General features: G+C 44.8%; 1 long non-coding RNA gene across 1 annotated transcript in view; it reads left to right on the forward strand.

Annotated features, from left to right (window-relative positions):
* Nucleotides 1-3,584: 3,584 nt before the first annotated feature.
* Nucleotides 3,585-22,542, forward strand: part of LOC133215048 (uncharacterized) — a 26,655-nt gene continuing 7,697 nt past the window's right edge. The window contains exons 1-5 of the long non-coding RNA XR_009726299.1: nt 3,585-5,262; nt 8,411-8,840; nt 9,354-11,391; nt 14,743-14,851; nt 20,194-20,316. This is a non-coding gene — a long non-coding RNA (uncharacterized LOC133215048). The remainder of the gene's footprint in view (nt 5,263-8,410; nt 8,841-9,353; nt 11,392-14,742; nt 14,852-20,193; nt 20,317-22,542) is intronic.

Consider the following 22,542-nt stretch of genomic DNA (forward strand, 5'->3'; position numbering starts at 1 on the left):
TGTGCAGAGAATGCTGTTTTGCACCAGTGTCCTCTACTTTCGTCTTCCCCCTCTCAGCCATTTCAGCCAAGCTGCTCTGTTTATGAATGGGGGCTGATATGCAATCTGAGGTCCTTTTTGTAGGACCTGTGTTTCCTAGTGTAGCAGTCTGGCTCCCTCCCATCCTGTGCAGGAGGTTGGATCTTCTCCCTCTGCCAGATCCAGATGGGGCACAGGCTCATGCTTCCTGTAAACACTCACAGAGAGGTTACACAAGGCCTTGGGTGGGATATAGAGATAAACCAGTGAAAATCAATTTTTAAAACAAAAATCTCCCTTCCTCCTTTTCTCTAGGGATGGTGGAAGGGAAGAGTAGTAACAAGTCTGCACTTGGGAAGACCAGTACCAAGGCTGCTTCAGCAGGCTGGTAGCATGAAGGTAGGTCTAAGGACATCTTGCGGCCTGCGGCTGTCTCTTGTTGCCAGCTGGGATAGCCCTTGGAACTGGGGGTAGGTCAGTGCTTCTGACTGTAGATGGTTGATGATGGCTTGCCATGATGCCATTCTGAAATTCCACCTCCTGGATCTGGGTTTGATTGGACTCACCCAAGTATTTACACATGCAACACCAAGATCTAGCTGTTGTATTCCCATTCCCCACTGCAATCCAAACAGGACTGCAAAATCCTGCAATCCAAACTGCCACAGTATCTCAGTCTGTGTGCAAAAGTGCACGCGGAAGACAAACATTTAGACACATCAGGGCACTTATGAGTTAAACTATTGGTGACACTCCCTCCAGCCTCCCCCCTTTCCCAAATATGCAGTGGAGTGTCCAGTGGGTTAGTGCAGAGAGGACTAATTGCTATTAAAAGGCTTTAATCTGGGAGATTAGTGCTGGCTCCAGGCGGTGTTTGCACGAGATGAACTAGAATTTGTCCCTGCTGTTTTGTTGATAGAAAATCATCTTCCCCTTGGTTTTTTCTCTTTATCTCTGTCTCTCTTGCTTTCTTGCTCTCTCTGATAGTTTGCTTTTGCCTCCTCCTTGAAGTTGAGCTGAGAGCTTTATTGTTTTTGAGAGCAGCAGTCCTCTTTGACCTTTGGGGTCGGTTGTCTTTGGACATACGTAAAGGCATTCGTGAATGTACGTGTAGATGTGATCAGTTTCCTGCTTCAGAGAGTCTTTCAGAAAATGGATCCTGAATCAAGAGAAGTAATAATAGTATGTTTTCCCATTGCTCACTGCTGAGTCTCTTGTGGGTCAATGAGGGGCCTGCAGAACACTTCCTATAACATGGGTCAGCCCAGACCCCTTCTCCTGGGCAAAAGCTTGATCCAGGGAGCATCAGGAAGAGGTGTTGCAGTTGAACACCCTGCAGAAGTAATTAGTGGGAGGTAATTAAATGATTACATATGGGAAAGTATGGAGCATTACTGGACCTCTGGCATGACCCAGGAAATGTCACTATTGACTTTGATGAACACTGGATCAAGCTCAATGGAAATTACTTTGATAACATGCCAGATGTGTCCAGAGAGCCTGTCCATGAAGGAGACACATTTGACCTGGGAGCACAGAAATCTTTGTGTTACACTTGCTGGAGGATCCAAAAGCAGATGTGCTTATTCTGAATTCACTGTTATCAGAAATCCAAGACAGTCTCTCAGGTCTGACTATCTAGACAAACAATCCCTGCTGCTCCTACTGTCATCTTCACACCTGGCATTTTCACAGATGGCATTTTCACACCTTCCTCAGGACATTAAGTGCCAATGTCCCTTTGGCAAGCACAAAGGAATAAATGGACAGTGTTTACATATAACTTGAGTGGAAGGAACTGAAGCCATTGTATTCCAAAGAGAGGGATGTGTGAAAACTTCAGGAGGAAAGGAGGACTCAGGCAGAACCACAAAGTTGCATGGTCCTTCTGGCCTTGAGGGTGCCCAGACAAAATGTAGGAAAGAGAAATGGTAAGATGAAACTAGTGACCCCAAATAAATGAAGCCAAGAATAAAGAGGACAGCTGGGGACTAGGGAGAATATTGGTCCAGGATCTGGGTCTTCCATGCAAAGAAGTCAAGGCTTTTCAAAGAGGAAACACTTTATTTGCAAAACATCACACATCATTATTTTGTGCTCTGTTCGAACACTGTGGGCATTGCTCTTTTGCCGGATGCTGCTGGAAACTTCCATAAGATTGCACCATGATTATTTTCACCATAAGTAGGTATTTTTAGGTGGCATAAATCAGACACTGGGAGCAGAGAAGGGAAAATTAAGTCATATCTGTATTCCTGGGGACAGTATGGATTTCCAAAGGCAGTTGTGGAGCCTGTTGAAGGCAGTTGTGGAGCCTGTTGCTTGGCAGAGTGGTATGGTGGTGTGGTGTTCTTTGTTTATTTTTTACAGCACCTGGATTGGTTATGAAATGCCACACCGTGGTCCTCTTAGGAAAGCTTTGTTGTGGGTTGGAATTTTATATAAAGGTATTTATTTCTTTTCTTCCCTCTCTGCCCCTGCCTGAAAATCCAGTCAGCCAGCAGGAGGGTAGACCTACTGCTCATGTAAATTGCTCTAGTTCTGTTGTTTGCCCTTGTTCTCTCAAGTTTGCAAATGATACTGGTGTAACCAACATAAGGATCTGGCCTCTAGCATGTGTTTGTCCCATCTGCTGTCCAGCATGTTAATTTTCATGGAAGACACAAACTTGCACGGACTGTGATTTTTAAGGAGGGGCCCTTTTGGTTTTCAAGAGCCAACTGTGAAGCCTCAGGGGCCCAGTTCTGAAAGGCAGTCAATGCCAAGATCAGGAGGTGCTGGGGACTTGGGTCCTGGCAATTTCTGGCTTCTGGTCCAATACTGACAAGACTGTAGGGATGGAAGCATGTGTTAGACATTTGTGTAAAAGTAGCAATGATGTTAAAGATTTTGGGGTAGAAACATCCTTGGGGGGGAAGGGTCAGGCTTGCAAAAAGGACTCAGTGGAAATAAGCCTTGAAAAATCCTCAGAGGGGTTAGAAATGGTGGGCCAGGGAGTATATTTCCACTGCAGTTGTCAACCAAAATAAAAATAATGATTTCTTTAAAAAAAAAAAAAGGGACATGTAGGAGGTATCTGTTGCATTAGCTGATCCTCTTTGTCTTTCCTAGTTCGATAGGAACAGAAGTATGCCAGGTAATGGTTTAAGTGATTCTTTTCCTCACTATTGAATGCTGCAGATATTTACAATTATTAATAGCCAGGCTTCTTAACATGCCCAGAGATCTTGAAAGTCTTGTGTTTTCAGTGCAAGATTGGAAAATCCTGAGGTTTTCTAAATGCTCAGACATGATCTTAAAAAGGAAAAAGGAAAAAAAGAAAAAAAAAGCCAAGCCAAAAATCATAAAAGTATTTTGAAAGCATCCTTTAGTTGGATTCTATTGCAACTATTGTTTACTCTTGTTAATGTTTGTTAGGATGCATTTCTTGATTGTTACTGCTCTCATGCAAGTGGCTCATTGTACATTTAGATGGTAGTGTTAGTAACTCTTCAGTTTTTCTTGCATGTTTCATGAAAACTATTGAGTTTCTGAAACTCCTTGCTCCTTTGAATCAGGTAAGCATATGACAATGTCAGCTGTGCTTTCATTTTGTTACCTTTTCGATGTTTCTATGTGCAAGGTGGGCATTAAATCAGATTAAATAGCCTGAGAACCTTAAAATTGTCAACCAAATCAAGAAGCTTAAAGAAGGAACTCAGGATCTATGATATTACAAAGTATTGTAATGACTTTCACTGAACCTTCTGGTTTTAGCACATATGGCACACCATATTTTAACTTCTTATGTTGGAAATACCACCCATAGGCTTCGGGTCACTTCCAAATACCCATGGAAACCGATCTTTTATTGTATCCACCTCACTGCATGATTTGGAGCCCCAGGGGTCTGCATCTAGGGCACCTGGAAGGAGTTGACCCCTTGGAGTGTGAAGAAGTGTTTGGAGCTCTCTACGTGCTGAATCTCTTCAACCAGAGTGTAAAACTTCCACTTGACTTCAAAGGAGTTTGAGTCCCATCCCACATCCGGGAGTGCAGGTCCAGTCATGTATGTGACTTGCACAAAAGTGCCTTCAAAACCATGGGAACACATGTTTTTGGGGAGGGAACTGCACAGATATTTAGAGAAAGCAGGAGAAGCGGTGAATGGTGCATGACCAGACTGGGGACAAGAGACTTAGCAAGCGCATGTGGGAGGTCTGTAAAGGACCATTGCAGGAGGCAGATTCCCAAAAAAGAGAGATTCAGATGCAGGCATTGGAATGGGAAAGCTCAGTGGATGCAAGGCAGCAGGGAGCTCACTGAAAAACTAACTAATCCCTTTTCTCCAAGCTGGATGTAGCCAAGGATGGAGCTTACCTCTTCTAGTCTGCCAGTGGCTTTAGAAATTCTAAGGCAACCTAAATTAAACCTGGCCCCTGATGGGTCTTCTGCCTTCCTAAATCCAATTAGCCAATCATGACTTTTCACTTAACTGCAATGTCTTTAATTGGATCAAAATAACAACAGGAAGCATAGAAAATTACAGGAATTTACTTAGCAAGCAGGGCGGAGTCTTGCAGCTGGTATCATCATTATCTCTAGCACAGGTTGTAGAGTTCATCACAGGTGTAAAATCTCCATGAACACTTCTCAATATCATGTATAGAGCTTTTTCATCTTTGTTTAAGCTACAGACATCCACACAGAAAGCTATAATAGGTGTGGTGGCACAGCTTGCTCTTCCTCTGCATGTGCACTCTAGCCAGCAAAATTTGACTGCATGCAATACCTCCTTCGCATTTGGTGGTGTGAAGGGGCTTTTGGACAAATGAAATGCCTTTGAATGGCCTCCAAATCTTTAAAGTTGGGCACAGGCTATGCAGAACTGAGGCCTTTGGGCAGCAGTTTTCTTTTGGACTGCCATTCAGAAGTGCTGGGGCCGTACTGAAACACAATAGCTCCAAAATGTGCATTCTTGTAATGTTACTGGACATGGGGTAGTACCACCAGATGAGCTTTAAAAGCCAAATCCCAGTGTAGCAAGGCAACAATGACAATGCATTAGCACCAGCAAAGGACTTGGCACTGACAGATACGATCTAGCAATGCTACTAATAAGATATACACTTCTTCTAAACAGATGTGTCATTGGGTTGCTCACTGGGATGTGGGAAAGAGGGGATATGGCTGGCACATGCAACATTTTTTGAGCATGATTTGGAATGGGATTCTGGAGATCAAAACATACGTAAGATATTCCAGGTTAGGGATTTCTTTTTTCTGCTGTATTTTACTGGTTGGGGTTGGTGATGTGCAGCGTATGATGGATACAGAACCAAACAAAACAGAATAAACGGGAGGAAAAAGGCAACTCTTTTCCTGCTTTCTATACAACGTAAAGGACTTCCTTTCTATCAGAGCAAGTTTCATCATGCAAACCACACTCAATGCATGCTGATGCCACTTCCTATCCAAAGGATGCTTTGCAACCTCAGTGAATGTTGATCTGGATTTACATGACCTAACAGGGATCAGATTTTTGCCCACTGGGAGCTGTCAATGAATGCAAAGTGTGACGTAGTGCTTATCTGGCATGCACACGAGAGACCCTGCTGCATATCAGGAATGACTTCACTAAATCCGGTGGAGCTGAACAACCATAAATGAGCAGAATGAAGCCCACACATTATCCCGGGCTAGCATGCTATCTTTAGCAGGCCCTAATGAATTCAGCTGCAGCATGTAGCCATTAATCCCAGTGGAAAGAGCAGCTCACCATTACATGACCTGGGATTTCAAGAGTTTGCTATTAATGCACTGGGCTGCTGTCCTAATGCAGAGCCCTCCATGGCTTGAGGCCTGGGGAAAAACGTGCATTACCCTGGACCCAGACAAAATCCCAGCAAAGCTCTTTCAGCACCTTCCAGCCTGGGTAAGAAGGGCTGGTAAGAAGTGAGGAAAGGCCATGGTAATAGATGGCACACGGGGCCCTGAAATTGTTTATGATGCAAATATGTTTAAAAGCACCGCATTGCCTCCTCTGGGAAAAGGAGCTTAAAATTGAAGTCTAATGATAACAAATGATTGTTAATGAGTTGTCTAAACATAATAGATGGAAAGAATTAAAAGCCTAGAATAAACAGGGTTTCATTAAAGCACAATAAAGAAACAACACAAATTTCATATCTTGGAATAAATGGGCCCTTGTGGTCTCGCTGGGAGTGGAGGGTGCTGATGTGGGTGCATGGGCTGCGGAGCTAAGTCCTCTCCTATCCAGGTGCTCTCCCAGGGTGTGGGGCTCTGGCGGCTGTGTGGCACTTGCTCGTGGGAGCAGCTTTGTGGTGCCTACTTAGGGCTCCACTTCTCCACAGCTTACGCACATGCCTGACCTGCAGCACATGAGGAATTCACTGTTTCACCAGCACTCCTCAGGTGCTTGAAAGCAGGCGGTTGCTCAAGTGTCCTACTTAAGCACCTCTTAGTGCTGTCAGCACTTTGAGATGGAGAGGGAGACAGGTTTTGTTCAGAGGTGTTTACAGACCTTCCTTACAGCAGCAAATATTGGTTTCAGGGTGCACAGGACCCCCTGGGGATTTTCGACTATTCCTAAGTGAGTCTACAAAAGTAACTGAGAAAGGCAAGTTCAAACCAGCTGTACAACTATCTACAGACAGGTTTTTAAGCCCTTCAGATGCTGATCTTTTTTACTTTATATTTTAAGAGCCCACAGATAAAGTTGAAAATCAGTCCCCTAGAAAAGTGTGTTACTGAGAATGTGAAATTCCACAGAGATTTCACAAATGGTTCATCAGAACGTTAGATGCCAAGAGCATACACCATATTTCATCTCAGTGTGTGGCAGATGGCATATTGTGGATAGATTTTTAGACCAAGATTTTATTAAGGACATGTGAAGAGATGATCGATAATTCCTTGGTGGTTTGTTTCCTAGACTGTCTGTATTTGACACGGTGACATTATTTTTGTTATTTGTGTGGGGTGGGAAACTTTGAAATTTCAAACTTGTTTTCAGGCTTTAGAGCAGATTTCTACTTCAGGTTTCATTTTAAATTACCCCTTAGATGAGAGCAGTGTTCTGCAAGGCCCTTTTAGATTCTGGGAGTCTAACTCAGCATTTAGAATTTGCCATTAAAAGGAAACGTGGGGCAATAGGCAAAACCTGAAAATATGTTGCAAAAAGCGTGTCGATTTTCTCAGAAAAATTGCTTAAAAATAATTAAAAGGCTTTTTTTTTTTTTCTCTAGGAATTAAAAAAATAAATTAAAAAACCTCACGACTTTGTCCTCAATCCCCCCCATTTTCTGTTTGTTGGCTTGCAGATCTTGTTTGTGTTTCAGGAGGGACTGTATCCTCAGCAGAGTGTATGTGTGAGCAGGCGCTTTGCTGTGGTGATGTGTCTGTGTTTTGGAGTGTGTCCATGTCCAAGTGTAACGTACTTATCTTTATTGATGTGCTTTATGATGGGTGGATTGCAGATCTGACAGGTCCTTTCTATGCGTTTGTGAAGCTGCATCAGGTTTGGCACTAGATGACCCCAGTCCTGACAGTAACCCTAGAACAACCCCAACATTCAGCAGGGGCTGGCTCCTGCCCCCTTCATTCATATGAATTTGTACTTTACCCCATGGCTGGTTTGTCTGAAGCTGCTGGGAATACTTGTGAACTGTGCAACACAAATGCAGGACAAACAGGGCTTGAAAAATCCAGGCAAAAATTAAAGCTGTGCAGTGTTGGAGCTCAGGAGCATTTTCCACTGGGAAATGATGTTCTTGTGACATAGGGTGTCTCTCTTTTTGTTGATTAAAAATCTGAACTTTTCTTTCTGAAAGATGGCATTTGGAAGTTTCTGTTGAAACTGGAAAATGATTAAGTTTTCAGGTTGGATTTAGGATCTTTTTTTTTTTAAGAACAACCTAGAAAAAGTATCCCTCTTCTTCTCTCCAATCAAGGAAATCAAAGTTACAAGTGAAATGAGATTTTTTTACAGGAGCAAGAAAGTTTCTTAACATTTTTATTAACTAGAATTAGCACTAGTATTATTCTTGTTTCCCTTTTGTTAATACTAATACAGGTATCTGCTTGTGCACTTAGGCTTAATGTAGAACAGTCTGCCCTTCTGAGGGCATTTGATCTTAGTTGGGTATGTGAGAAACTGGGGTCCTGCTGTACCTGTGACATTGTCAGTGCTAAATACAGCTGTGCAAAGGCACTGAAAAAGATGGGGTGAACCTCTAGCTGTGTTTGCATTGAACACTGTATGTGACCATATGGGGAAAAGGCACATCCATGTGGATATGGTGTTAGTCCTTCACAGAGAGGAGATCTGGAAGGTGACAGTCCTGCTTCTTGGCAGCTGCTGAATGACTTTCACAATGAAGTTTCTTTCCAGCACAGCGAGAGAAGGAGGGAAGCTTCAAAATGCTTCTTATGTAGCTGAATGACATCAAAATGCAGGCTGACGGTTCATATCTGAGCCTCTTGGAACAATGGTATTCCCAAGGAAAACTTGATCCAGATGGATCCGGTTGCCCAAATAGGCCAGTTTTGGTAAAACTTAGTTTAAGTGAATGAACCATTCTGACTGGCTCTAGTGAGGGGTATCAAAATGACAGCTTGAGCTCTGGTTTGGGGAGTCTGATGCCTGGCATCATGGGCAAGCAAAATCCACTCTGTGATTTCAGACACAGGAATGTATGAAGAACAGGATCTACCTCGATGTCTGTGTTTATTAAGCCTGCATCCACGGGAGCATGTCTTACTGGCTGAGCAGTGTGTGTCACGCCTCGAGGGTCTGCATTTGCATGTGTTAATCAGTCTGGGTGGGTTTGTCTGTGTATACCTCTGATATGTGTGCTTAAGCAGTGTGGGTGCAAGCAGTGTTGTTGGTTTAGTAGCTGGCATGCAGATCTGGGAGACTCATAGTATCACAGAATGGTTGATGTGGGAAGGGGGACTTCTTGTCCAACCCCCCTGCTCAAGCAGGGCCACCCAGAGCCAGTTGCCCAGGACCATACTCGAGCATCCCTCCTGGTATTCCTGGCTGTGGTTGCAACCACAGGGAAAGTTACAAGGCTCAGTTAGGCAGCACTGGCCCTGTCAGTAAATAATTGTGCAGTTCAGGCTTTTTGGTTTTTTGGTTTTGTTTTTTTTTTTGTTTCCCCCACCCCCCCGGATTTGACTCCATACAGAATCAGCCAGACTGTGCTGAGCTGGTCCCATCTGCACCCAACCTGAAGAGCAGCTTTATCTTGCCTTGTAAAACTGCAGAGCTCTGTGACAAAAGAGTTAATCTCTGCCTTTGTTTCTCTTCCTCTCTCTCTTCTCTCTTGCAGTGGGACTGAAAGGCAAGATGAGAGCAGATCCATCAGTGTCAGCTGCTTTCAGCACATCAGCACTTTTGGGGGGTTTATTGGGGACTAGCCCATCAGCAGTGCTTCCAAACTGCAAACATGCTGCAAGACAGGCCCCTCCTCCTGTGCAGCAGCCAGGCTGCCTGGGGAAGGAGTGCCGGGACCCCGGTGCCACTGGCTAGGGGCTGGGTGATAAATGACTGCATGAGGCATCTCCATGGCTAGTCAAGTCCAGAGGGTAGGCCAGAGCCAAGCTTCTGGAGAGGGAGCAATGAAACCATATTAATTCCTGGGCTTGCATCCATGTGTGTCTGTGTGTCTGTACTGTCTGAAATAATACACTTGACACAAACACACATGCTTCACTTCCAGCACACAGAGTAACATGGAAGAGGGGTGAAAGAGAGAAAGTAACCTGATTGACAGGTTAATGAAGCAGTTCATAATAGCAAAGTATATTATAACCTTAGAAACAGCTTGTAAATACCCAGTTGCTTTACATGTATAAACATACTCCCATGCCTAGCTCTGTGTATATACATTTGCCAATATATGAAATGTATGTGCCTGTTTATATGCGTATCTAAAAGGTGCAGGAATGAGAAATCAATGCTCTGCAGTGAAACCAAAGAATAAATGGGAGCTGGAAAAAATTAAGCTTCATTAGCCTAGCAGCCATATATATCTCCTGACTTTTATTTTACTCCTAGGGCTAGGAGCCTTCCTTTCAAAGGAGTGGAGGGACTTAGGAACACACATCTCCCTGTCCTGCACTCCCAAGCCCTCTTGCTACTCTTGAAAACTCCACCTGTGGGCTGTTTTTTTTCCTTTTTCTTTATTTATTTGGTTGTTTGAATCCCAGGGTCTTGGGCTTCAGCCCAGCTCATAAGGCTGGGAAGTCAATGTTAGCCTGAGGAGAGCAGAGTTTGAACCCATATCTAATCCAGGGTTTTGACTAATCCCTCATTGCTTTGATATGTCACTCTTTGAAAAGCTTAGGTATATTATTTACTAGGCAAATATTTGGATGTCTGTTTCCTTCTGTATTGTATATATTCATGGGAATTTCCCAATGTACTCTGGACTGGGGCAATGACTTACACAACAATACCTTCTCTCTTTTGTGGGACCTATTGGCAAATATAAATAGTGACATACTGAGCTCTTGTGGATGGGTGACAGCTCCAGGAGCTGAAAAATCAAGCTAAGCATGACTTTTAGCTTTAAAGCTTTTCATGACTCTGCTTTTACTTGTAAGCCTTAATTTTACAGTAAGATAATTCCCCTGGGTTCTTTTCCTATATTCTCTTAGAGAAAAGAAGCAGATTAAGAGATTTCTCATACACACAAAAGAGTGTGTAATTTGCCAGTTCCCAGTAAAAGCCAAGCAGTGTTTCTAAGGGTCATGACTGCAGATGAAAAAATTCAAAGATCCAAGTGTACTGGGAAGGATTGGAACCAGCAGGTTAATAGAACCCAACCTACACAATGGAAAGTTGACTTTATCACATTGAAGTTTGGCTCAGACTTGAACTCTTCTAAAAATCGTCAGCAAATTCCTGTCTAAGAGTATACAGTCAAGTCCCTGGCCTCAGTTCTTCTCAGAAGAGTTGTGCCAGTATTATCTTCCCTGATGTGAATCCCAAGCTGAAAGCACTTAAGAGGTGGGATATGTGCAGAGACTGCTGATGTGACATATATGGCACCGTGAAAGGAGCATAGATACACAGATGTATCCTGGGCAGTGTGCAAGTGACCATACCTGCAAATGTCTAGCCACACATGCTTGTGCTTTTCTACAACCATAAGGGAACTTTTTATTATAAGGCAACTAGCACTGTCTTGGTCTAGCTCTTGACCAGAGTTGTTGATGAGCTTGTGATCTGAGGAGCTTACAGGCAAAACAGTCAAGCCAAGTATTTCTGTGTTAGTCTTAAAGCTGTGGAACAGAGGTGACTTGTCCCTGATCACATGCAAAGCTGAAGGCAGAGCTGGGAATGAGGCTCAGATATCCAGCATGGTAAGATCATTCTTCCCATTTCTGTCAAGACTGGTCAATTATGCTAAAGCAACACTGGATGAACATTTGCATGGAAGCAAGCAGATGTATATCTGAGCCTTTAGGAGCATCATAGCTCTGTAACCAGGAATCCTCTGGCAATTGGAGCCACTAAGAGAACTGTTCTGCCTCGTATCCTGTCCTTCTTTAAGCTCCCCCTTTCTTCGTCCCTTAGGATTAGGATCTGTAGTTGCTCTCCACAAACATATTAACCCTTCTATGTAAGATGGAGGAGAACAAGTTAACTTAAGCCAGGACAGGAGATTAGGGGTGATAAAGTTTCATTTGTAGCCTGGAGAATTGGTGTCCTTGCATCATGGACTTGTCCTTAATTCTCCACCAGGGAGGACTGTCGGGTTTGAGCTGACTGATGCTGCTTGTGGAATTCTCTCCCTGCCCCAGAGACAAGAGTGGGGGGTGGGAGTTAGGGGGCAATTAATTTCATGTGGGAGGAGTAGGTGAGGGATGGGAGCTGGCAAGGTCTCTCTGTCTTTGGTGGTAAGGAGGAGAAGGCTATGCACAGTAGTTCATCTGTCTTCTACTAGCCAGCCAGATACGGGAGGCCTTCCCAGTCAGAGCAGCAAGCTCAGCTTTGCTGCTGTCAGCACTACTGAGAGCAGAAGCTGGGGATGGGTGAATCCAAATATCCAGATCGCACGGATATTGGCTGGAAATGTTCCACCGTATCCGGGTGGCTGCCTTTGCGTGGTATTCATGCTTGTCAGAAAATTAATTATTCCATTCACCAGTCTCTCTGAGCAGGGAGGATTACCTCTCAATACCTGGAGCTCCTCCTGGGGGTGGTGTGTGTGTTTGTAAGCACGGCTGTCTGCATGCCTGCTTACTGAGAGGGTGTGTGTGTGGCCGACATAGATATGTACAGACAACAAGAGATTGGATATTACTGTAGGCACAGAGAGGGAGTCACATGAATGATGCAGAAATAAGGAAGATGCCTTGCTCTGTGAGTCTGTGAGAGAGGGTGTCCTTGGGGATACTTTCTGCATACCAGAGAGAGGGGTATTTTCCTCCAGGTAAGATTAGCTGTGTGCAGGAGCAGAGGGTGCTGGGAGTGGGTAGGTGGCCATGCTTTCCTTGTCTTTGCCCTTATGTCTGTAAGAAACACACACATGGCCTAGGCTGTGTCCCCATGCTTTTTAGATCTGCCTTCAGAAAGGTTGATGCGTTTGATGCAAGCCTAAATCTGCCCATGGTTTCCTGTGTACTCGTGCTGAGAACTGCGGAAAAAGTTCATGTGTACACACTGATTATTGAAACACTGCATATGTGTTGAAAAATCTGGGGTCAGCTGACATTGCAATAATACCTGTCATTTTGATTTTGGTGCATTTGATTTTGACTATGGCCCTCCTAAACATAGCTCCAGCTCTTGTCTTCCTGCTTTTGCAGTTGATCAGCCCCATGTACTTCAGTGGGTAACTTACACCTGCAAGTGAGCAGAATCAGGTCTGGTGATATTTAAAAGTAAACCCATTTCACTGGAGTCTGAAAGCTTTCCTGGGATCCTCTGACTCACAGGAATTCTAATCCCATGTGGGGCAGCATGCTCTGTACATGTGCTGGGGTTGGACTTTTCCAACTGCAGCAGCAAGGAGTGATCTTCCCTAGAAAGCAAAGCTACTTAATTGTGGCTTGACTCTGAGGACGCCCTGATTGGCTCTGCTAGGCAGCACAGCGCTGAGTTTCAGGCTTGGGGTATTCTTGGAAATTTGTATTATTAATTGAGAGCTTATTAATGGCAAACGCAGGATGACATTTTACATGGTTTAGTTATGTTCTGAGTCATTGGTACAATGCAGCCTCAGCCACAAGGCAAGGAAGCTCCTGCCGTAACTGATAAGAGAAGGAATAACAGCTCAGTTCCCACTAACTGATCCTGTGATGGCAGGAACAGCCCTTGCAAATGTCTGATCAACTCCAATCTGGTGGTCCCTCATCCTGTGGTTAAGGAAGTCTCAGAGGAAAGCAGACTTACTCACTGAGGTAATAACCATTCTGGTTTATTAGCTGTGGGCTAGGAGAGGCACTCCTGTAAGCCACAGCCAAGGATCTGCAGCCTCTTTTGTCTGGGAGGAAACACAGTTTGTACAAAACCCCTGAATATCTCCATTAATCCTCCTAGTCCCCTCTTCTCTGCTGCTACGTGTGCACCCATCCCATCCTGTATGAAGTAAGGGAGGTGATGGTGGGAAGCCACTCACCAGCTGCGTTTGTAGAAATGGCAGTGCGTATCCGCCTTCACAAGGCAAAGCTCACATGTGGGTGCCAAGTAGACTGTTCCTTGTCTGAGGCTTATGGAGCTAAGCATCTGCACAGACTGATGAGAACTTCCCTTGAGGACCTCCACAGATCTGTTACACCTATAGATCTGTGGGACACAGGTGGTCTGTCACCCATAATACTCAGTGCTGCAGTCCCACTCTGCAGACATTAGCTTCAGCAATGGCTGAGAATGGGTACAAAGTCTTTGCTGCAACTGCTGAGAGCTGTATAAGGGAACACAGACAGTAGAGCTCCTCTGCATTCCCTTGTCCGGCAGCAGAATTATTTCCACAAAGGCATTGCAGGCTCTGGAATGAGATTATAGGCCAAGCACTTAAACTCTTCCTCCCTGGATTAGCAAGAGCCCCACAGCTGTGGATTGTCTGATGCCAGCAAATAAACCAGATGGACGACATGGATGGAGGTAGGCCAAGCTGGGATGGAAAGCACAGTGTGCCCTCCTGTCTTAATGGGCTTCTGGAAGATGAAGTAGCACAAGCGGGAAAAAGCCTTCAGCTGCAAAGCTCCCTGTATTGAGGTAATGGGAAATGGGATCTGCTAGTTTTTGTGAGGCTTCAGCTGTGGCTGTTGGAATCTCCTCTGATGCTGCAAGAAGAGCCCTGGGTACCTACAGGAATGTGGGATATTTCCAGGCTCCACTGGAGAATAGAATCAAGATCTGCAGCTGTAGAGAGCAGTGGGCTTGGGAATTAAAATCCAGCATTCCTAGTGAGAGGTATCATGGATTGCATGCATGCTAGAGGATATGACTGCTGTTGCCAGTTCTGGTTAGCAGGTTGCAGGAAGCCCAGTCTGCAAAGGACAATGATGGGTCAGTGCTGCTGGGCAATGTACACTGCTTTTGCAAGGCGCCAGACCTGGCTGTTCCTCCAGCATTTATATCTAAGATCTGTTACCTGGATGATGGCAAGGCCTAGAACTTGGATCAGACTCTCACTGTGCTAGATGCTGTACATACAAGTCTATTGAGCTTCCTGTCCAAAAAGAGCTTTTTCTCGTGATTAACAGGACATCATTTTATGGATGTGCTGTCACAAAAGGCTGTGAGAAAACTACAAGAGCTTCACTTCACCACCTGTCCAGGATCCCCAGAATCTGTCTTCCTTCAAAACCCAAGGTAAGGTAACCTATCCTTGCCTCTGCATCTCCCCATTGACCATTTAGGCACTCAAGCTTAGTGCTCCCAAATAACAAGTGATTTAAATGACTCACAGATGTCTTGAGCTTGGAGGGTACAGAAAATTCCACAGGACTTTGTACAAATAAAAGACTTGCCTGCAATGACACAAGGAGTCCATATCAGTGCTGAAAACTTAATTTGGCTCTGCCCTAGGCTTATGCCTTAGCCCCATGGCTGGCTTTTCCCAACAGACTAGTTGGGATGTTTCAAAAGGTAGGGGCAGTGTGTCCAATGCTAGAGCATGCCTGCAGCATGCTTTGGGGTAGTTTGAGTTGGGATATTCCAGCTTTTCTAGGAGATGAGTCTCTTGCCACCATGAAACACGAGTTGCCAGAGTCTGTCTCAAAATAATGGCCTGAACCTCAGTTCAGTGCCTCTTCAAGCCAGGCCGAGCTGCCTGCAAGTCTGTTTTGGAAGGGATTACTGAATACTCCCCTCAGTGTGCTGGAAAATCACCACTGCTGGTAACAGGTACTGTCCAGACACTTCACACAGTGTTTATGGGGTTCAGTGTGGAGGGGTGGATTCAGGATGCGCTTGCCAGGCTCTTTACTGCTGTGGGGGAGCATGCCCTTTCTAGGTGTGATCCTCACCACTGCCATTTGTCCTTCTTTCTCTATTCTGCCATCCCTGAAGCAGCCTGGATTGGTTATAGCCCACATGTTACAGTGGCCAACCTGCAAAGAGAGAGCCAGAAAAAGTTAATGTGGAGTTCTGGTCTACTCCCAGGATGCATTTGGGCTGCAGCCCATAATGATATGTATAATTGCAAAGGCCTGCCAAAAAAAGCAGGCTGGATTTAATTGAGTCAACACACTGCTATTAATAATAAAATGGCAGAGACTTTGCTATTAATCACTTGTGCTGGCTTTATCGCAGGCAGTCTCGGCTATCTGGCTACCAAACAAGACCTTTAAAAAAAATGGTGCAGTGGAAAACTTACTAGTGGGAATACACCTGCTAACAACAGAAACCTTGTAAACAAAATGTTCCTTGCAGAATAATGCACTTTCTGAAGGGGCAGCCTGTCTGGGAGGCAAATGGGATTGTGTCAAATGCCTGTGTCCTGCAGAAAAGTCCTCCTTTACAGGAATAGATCACTGGAGGATGCACTTAGCAACTGGTGTATCTTTGGAAAAGGTTATGCTTGATAAAGGACTTTGTATGGGGTGGGAATTCAGGGAGAAATGAATCCTCCAAAGAGAAACGTGATTACTGCAGGAATATGGCACAGCCCAGAGAGGAATGCATCTGTTCCTAGTAAATGGAAAATGCACTGTTTATTGAGGTACTGAACAAAAAGGGAAATGCAAAATAAATACCCTGCATGACACTTAAATTGCAGGTCTCCTTGAGGAGGACTGCAAAAACTGTGGTATATCGGGATGGATGGCTGGATGTGGAGCTCTGTACCCCAAAGTGCATGCTGCTAGCACTGCCTGCAACAGCACGGAAGGAGTAGGGTTTGGTCTTCTGAGGGGCCACTGCGGCCCAGGAGTGCTCTCATTTCCTTTGATGTGACTTGGCCATGCCGTGAGGAAGGGGTTGAAAGGGGCTCCAGCCCTTTCACACATGCACTGTGTTTGCTTACATGAGCTGCCCGTGTTCCCTGTAGCCTTCTTGATGTACTGCACCCCAGTGCCAGGGGTTGGTACTGTTTTCTTATGGCAGTGCAGTAAAAGCATGCTGCATTTTTAAACACTCCCCCAGCCAAGGCTGTTACCTTAGCAAACATGGTAATGTCAGTTTTCACTTCTGTATCTGAGTAGAGCTGCTTGCTATGACTACCTCTGGGAAGTGACCATGTAGAAAAAAGGTCTGAAACCCAGGCAAAAGGGAATAGGCTTGAAAAATGTGCCTCTGTGCAGGGAATGTGATGTGTTTATAGGCAAAGGCAAAGGATATAGAGCAGGTAGAGAAACAAACAAAACAGATACATTAGGTGTCTTTTAGCGTAAGAGGTTGCGAGGCTTAAAAAAAATTACTGGCAGATGGTTGGACGGGGAGAATCTGCTGCCTTCCACATCTGAGAATACCAAAGAAACGGATCTTCTATTCTCTTGAAAGATTTCCTGCACAAAGGGATAAATTTTGTGTGCACCAATGCAAAAAATCTGAGTGCGTCTTGCACCAAATAGTCAAACTAAGCAAATGATTTAATAGGCTAAAAGACCTTTCTCTCTACTATGAATTAACAAGGTCCATAAATGAGTGCAAATGTTATCCCTCAGAAAGAAAGAGAAAAAAAGACAAGAGAGAAAGCAAGAACAAAAAACAAAAACAAAACCCTGGAAAAAAAAAATTATCCACTTCCTGCTGTTTTCCTTTCCTCCCCATAAAGTGAGTGTCTTATCCTCAGAGAAATTCACTTCATTGTTAGAAATAGCCGAAATTGGCTTGCAACTAGTAAAGATGCCAAGAATTTGCACCTTGCTCTGTGACCTAAAGCAAAAATGACATGAACATTGACAAATTTGACAAGGAAATTTGTGCAAAAAACAACTTCTATTTGGCTAGCCAAGCAGCAAATATGTCGGATGATATGCTTTATTAAGCAATCCATTTTTCAGCAATAGCTGCACCATCTGCAAAGGTTAGTGTGCATCAGGCTTTCCACAGAATTTCATCTGCGTCTGCAGCTAGGTGCAACACACGACCACATTTTTCATGTACATACAATTTTGGATGCAAATAGAATACTTGATGAAAGAGGTGACCTTCCGGACTGACTTCCCCCATGCAGTAAAGTCACAGGCACAGAAGCAGCTGAGAGAAACATATCTCTGCCTGGAGGGAGGAGGGGGGAGTGGTAGAGAAGAAGGAGGGGGAAAGGGAGAAATAAAAAGAGGAGAAAACTTCAGGGAAAAGTGTTTCCCAAAGAAATGGTTTGGCACATCGCATAGCAGAGGCTCCGCACCTGTACCAGTCAAAGGGGAACAGAAACAGTTGTGTTGGGTAGTTGCAGTTTTCTTCTGGGTAATATCCATCTCTCCATCTTCTAGTTTTTCTCTTGTTAACTTGTGTAGTTCCTGACACTACACTATCTAAATATCCTTGTTTTTCATTGCTTCCTCTATTACGGTTCGCATTCCAGACTTGTCATCTCTTAGGGATGAGCCATTTGCCTTTTTGCTACTGCTGCCCCTGCTTGGGGCTGCTGGATCTCCTTCTAAACATCCTTGTCTGCATGGGATGTATTTTCTAAACCTGAGGAGGGAAATCATTTTTTTCAAATATTAGTTGGACAAATCCGTTTTCTGTCCTTTTTGTTACTTTTTTTTTTTTCCTTAAAGGCATGATGGTCCTGCCTCTGTGTTTTCCTGTATTGTTTTCTAGTGGTTGAATATGGTCCTTTTGTGTCCTGCCTGCCCTACATTAGGTGGAATCAGCTTTTCTCTAGTCCCCAGTCTTCTTCCCCAAGTGTATGCTGCACACATGGCTCCCTACGCCTCATTGGTGGTTGCTGGTTCTAAATTCATATTCTCAATCCCTACTCTGCTTAGCTGAAGCTGGATGCCATCCCAGTGCCTTGCAACTGTCCCTGGTCCAGTGGAAAGTTTAATCTGCCAGTTCATGGAGTGTCGTCCTATGGGGAGAGTTCAGTTCAGTGCAACTCCACACTGCACAGAGAGAAGCTCATTAGCAGGACATGGTAGTGTCTGATGACACTGTGGTCCAAGAAGGCCTCATTAGGCACAAAATGTTTTCTGTGGCTCTCTGAGATTTCCTAGTAACTGAAGGAATTCAGACATAGTTACAGTGGGGGCACAGATGAAATGGGGAGCAGAGATGTGCTCTCCAAGGGCCATCTCCCCTGTGTGTCTTTTGGAGGAGCAGTTATCAGATGAATCCTTTGACTCCTTTTACATAGCCCTGGATGCTAGTCGCAAAGCTGCAGCTAGACCGGCTGGGCCTGGCAGGCATACTCTTCCCTGGCTGGCTGCTAAGTGGTGTTAAGTGATGAATGTTAAACTTAACAAGTGGACTTACAGATTTACGTAAGGATTTTACTGCCTGCCAGGTATAAATGATGGAACAGCTTTGATCTTTAGGGGGATCAGCACTGGAAGTGATTTAAACTAAAGTTAATAAAACTGCTTAAAACTGTACTCTGTAGTCCCACAGGCTGAAGGAGCCCTGGTGGTCACTTGACTGCTCTAAGTAAAAATTGTTCACATTTATGAGGGAGATCAAATCCCACTGGTGTTAACTGTGTTTCCAGCTGAATAATAAATGGTATCTTCCAAGAATTCTGCAAGTCCTTCCCTGCGTGTGCTGCAGGTCCCACAACCTGCTGGAGCTACCAAGCTGTTGTCCACAGATGCAAAAAAATGGTGGACTCTTGGTTATTTCCATGATTTCCATGTGCTTTTCTCATTCTTTTATCACTTCATAATCTCTAAACCAGGTCTGATCCCTTTGCTCTTTCATAGCATGTCACAAACTGGTGCTGTGATTTTTTGTTTTGCCATAAAACAGGACTTTTGGTGTGTTTTAACTTTGGAATTTGCTGGCCAGCAGAGACAAGTAAATGACATAAACGTCAAAATTTCATTGGCTTCATGGTGGACTTTGCCACCAGTGACCTTTAGAAAGGGGACGTTGCATTGCAGTTTTTATGAATGGTCCTGTAATATCTTCTTTCATTGCAAAGCATACTGAGAATGTTCTCCACTAAGGCAAAAAGTTTAATTTTTAATGGTGGGTCTATTTTTGTCTCCCAGGAATCTCAGCTGCCCCCTATGGTATTTCCGTTGTGCATTTCCATAGTGTCCCAAGATGAAACAGTGTGAGCTTCAGTGGGCAAGGTGCTCAGACGCTGGTGCAAACAGCACTTGTGTAACCTGTGCTGATTCAGGTGAAGAAGTGGCTGTTCAGTAACTCTGAGAGAAGTTGATGGGATTTACTGGCATCCCTGTATCAGCCCAGCTCATTAGGTTTACAAGTGAGACCAAATTCCATCAGTTAATTGTGTTCACATCTATGAAGCAAACAGGCTTCATGCCAGGGGATCGTACTGTCAACCGGAGTCACTGGGCTCTCCCTCCAGACACACACAAATGGAAGTCATCTTGCTATTGCTATAGGGTTTTCTAATTCTCCTGCCATTTCCTAGAAACTATTTAACAACTACTAGAATGCCTTCTGTCTGCTTGGTAACAAAACAAGTAGCCTTTCATGGGCCTCTCTAGAAATCAATGATTGGCAGCCACTGAAATTGAATTAGCAGTAACTCAGCACTGGTAGAAAAAAATACTTTTTTTGGTTTTTTATTTCAGCCCAGTGCACTGTTAGTGATGAAACTCTGCAGCGCAATGCTTTGATGAGGCTGTGATCTTGGAAGGATACAGAAAGAGATGGGCTGTTTCAGGCAGATCACAAGGAAATCCTGGTTTCTAAAGGTACAGTCAAGTCTGGGGTGGGATTTGCTCTGCAGAGGAGCCAGCTGGAAACTGACAGTGACTGGGAGGAGGTTGCATGAAAATCTTGTTTCTTGTACCTTGTTGCGTAATTACCTCTTGCAGAGTTTGGGTTTTTTTCTGAATTACAGTCACTGTTGGAGACAGGTTATGGGCTTAGGCAGACCACTGGCTGGAGAGCCTGGTATTTCCTGCATTCTTACTTCCATGGATCCTCTAACAGCTCAGCTGCCTGGCTTTGTCCTGCTATTGTGTCTCACTGCAAGGATGGTCTGTGATTGTCATGGGATTTCTGCTAGACAGCTAGACAGCTTCTAGTGGTATTTTCAGAGCCCCCTGATACGCTACTCACACTCCTGTAGCATTTTCTAAACCCCCTGGGGGCTGAGGGTCATCTCTCACTTTACATGGGATAAATTGATAATGACACAACGAAATCAGTCATGATGAAATGGCTCCATTTTTATTACAATGAGAGGGGATTTGGGATCCATGTTTCTGTTGTGGTGTCTCAGGAGCCACCCTTACACCTCAGTGGTGTTTTGGCAAAGATTTCCAGTGGTGTTTTGAAGTCTCCTATCCCATCCCATAAACTTGACACTAGATTCAGCAGTCTGTGTTCAGAGGTTTGCGGTGTGTTTCCAGAAAAGTTCTCCACACTGCGTCTTGTAGCAGCCTGTCCATTTGCCGTGGCTGCATTCTTGTGGGACCACAAATGTCATGTTAGAGAATGAGGAAAGTGATACACATACTAGATGATCAACTGGCTGGAATTTGTTCCTCACCCACTGGTCAGTGTGGGTGAAGAAGTAGTTTGGGAAGCATCACATGATTTATGGTTATTTGTTTGTGGCTCCTAATGCCTGTTTTTCCTCTTACTGTCACGTTTGACTAAGGGCTAGTTTCCAGTAGCTTTCTTACTCCCTTGGAAAAGATGCTGTATGTCCCTGGAAGTCTGAGGAAATCAGGCACATTGTGCCCTGAGACTCCTTTGAGTTTGAACCTCTGCTCTCAGCTTATTTCTGCTGCCTGGTACCTTGCCCATGCTGCAGTGTGGAGTAGAGCACTAAAGTACTCAGGCAAGATAAATCAATGGGTGTCTGCTGATTTACACCACTGGAAGATCTGGCCCAGGTCAGATAGAGAGCAGAGAACCCTCCAACAGAGTCTCTTTAAAAGAAACCACAGGCAGGTATTTCAGCCCAGTTAGCTGGGCATTCAATTATGGCTTTTGCTACAGAGTAAAACCAGTTTTTCCAAAGAACACTGGTAGCAGCCTCTTAAAAAAGGAGTTGTGGCCCCTCCCCGGTGACCTTTCCTTGTCAAATGCTGCATGCTGTGATGTTCCTACACAATAGAGAACACTCTGGTCTCTGTGTACTTGGCAAAGGAAGAAATGGCTTTTTTAATCTCATTGCATGAATTATTGGCAAAACGTTTGAAGTGGCTCCAAGATTCCTCTCTGACTGACTTGCATTTTCTCAGGAGATTTGTGTAGTTCGGGAGTTTGGAACGTGTAACTGAATAACTTGGAGAAAGCATTTGCTACCTTTTGAAAGGCTGCTGTGTCCTTGCAGAAAAACCACTTCATCTGCTGCATCGACATCCCTTTGCAGAGGGCAAGCCCTCTTGGGCGTGACATGCTCTGTCCCCTCAAAGGACACTTACTCTTGTGCTGCCCTGCCTGGCCCTGGGCGCAGGTATTGCCTGGAGGCAGTGCCTCCTGTGGACACTGCTGCGGCATCGCCCGCAGCCAAACTGGACACGGGAGCAGGTCTCTGCTGTGCCAGGCCTTTAGCAAACACAAGTGTGTGCCAGTGCTTGCCCTGGATAGTCTACAGAGGTGGGGTGTGGAAACACAGGCAGCAGCGTGGGGTCATGTACCAAGGAAGTGCCAGAGCTGGGATTAGGACCTGTGTTCCTGCTGCTGCAGCCTTGTCAACCCTAAGGCACAAGAAGGGCTACCTTGTAGTGATAGCCAGCCCTTTTCTCTGTGTACCACTGCCTTGGGCATGCTGGTATGGCTCTTCCATGGGCTCCAGGGATCCAGTGCAGTCCACCTCCATCCTCTGCTGGAACATCCCTCTGGCTTCATGCTGACCATGGCAAGTGAAGGGTTGTAATCTTCCAGGGATGGCCACCTCCCCTCCTTCCGTGCTAGGCTCTTTTTGCAAGATCAAAGTAGAGGGCATGTGCCAGAACCTGCCA

Source organism: Neopsephotus bourkii, unplaced genomic scaffold, assembly GCF_033783945.1.
Source record: "Neopsephotus bourkii isolate Nb327-2 ecotype Australia unplaced genomic scaffold, CSIRO-AGI_Nbou_v1 NB_951, whole genome shotgun sequence".
NCBI classification, from domain to species: Eukaryota; Metazoa; Chordata; class Aves; order Psittaciformes; family Psittacidae; genus Neopsephotus; species Neopsephotus bourkii.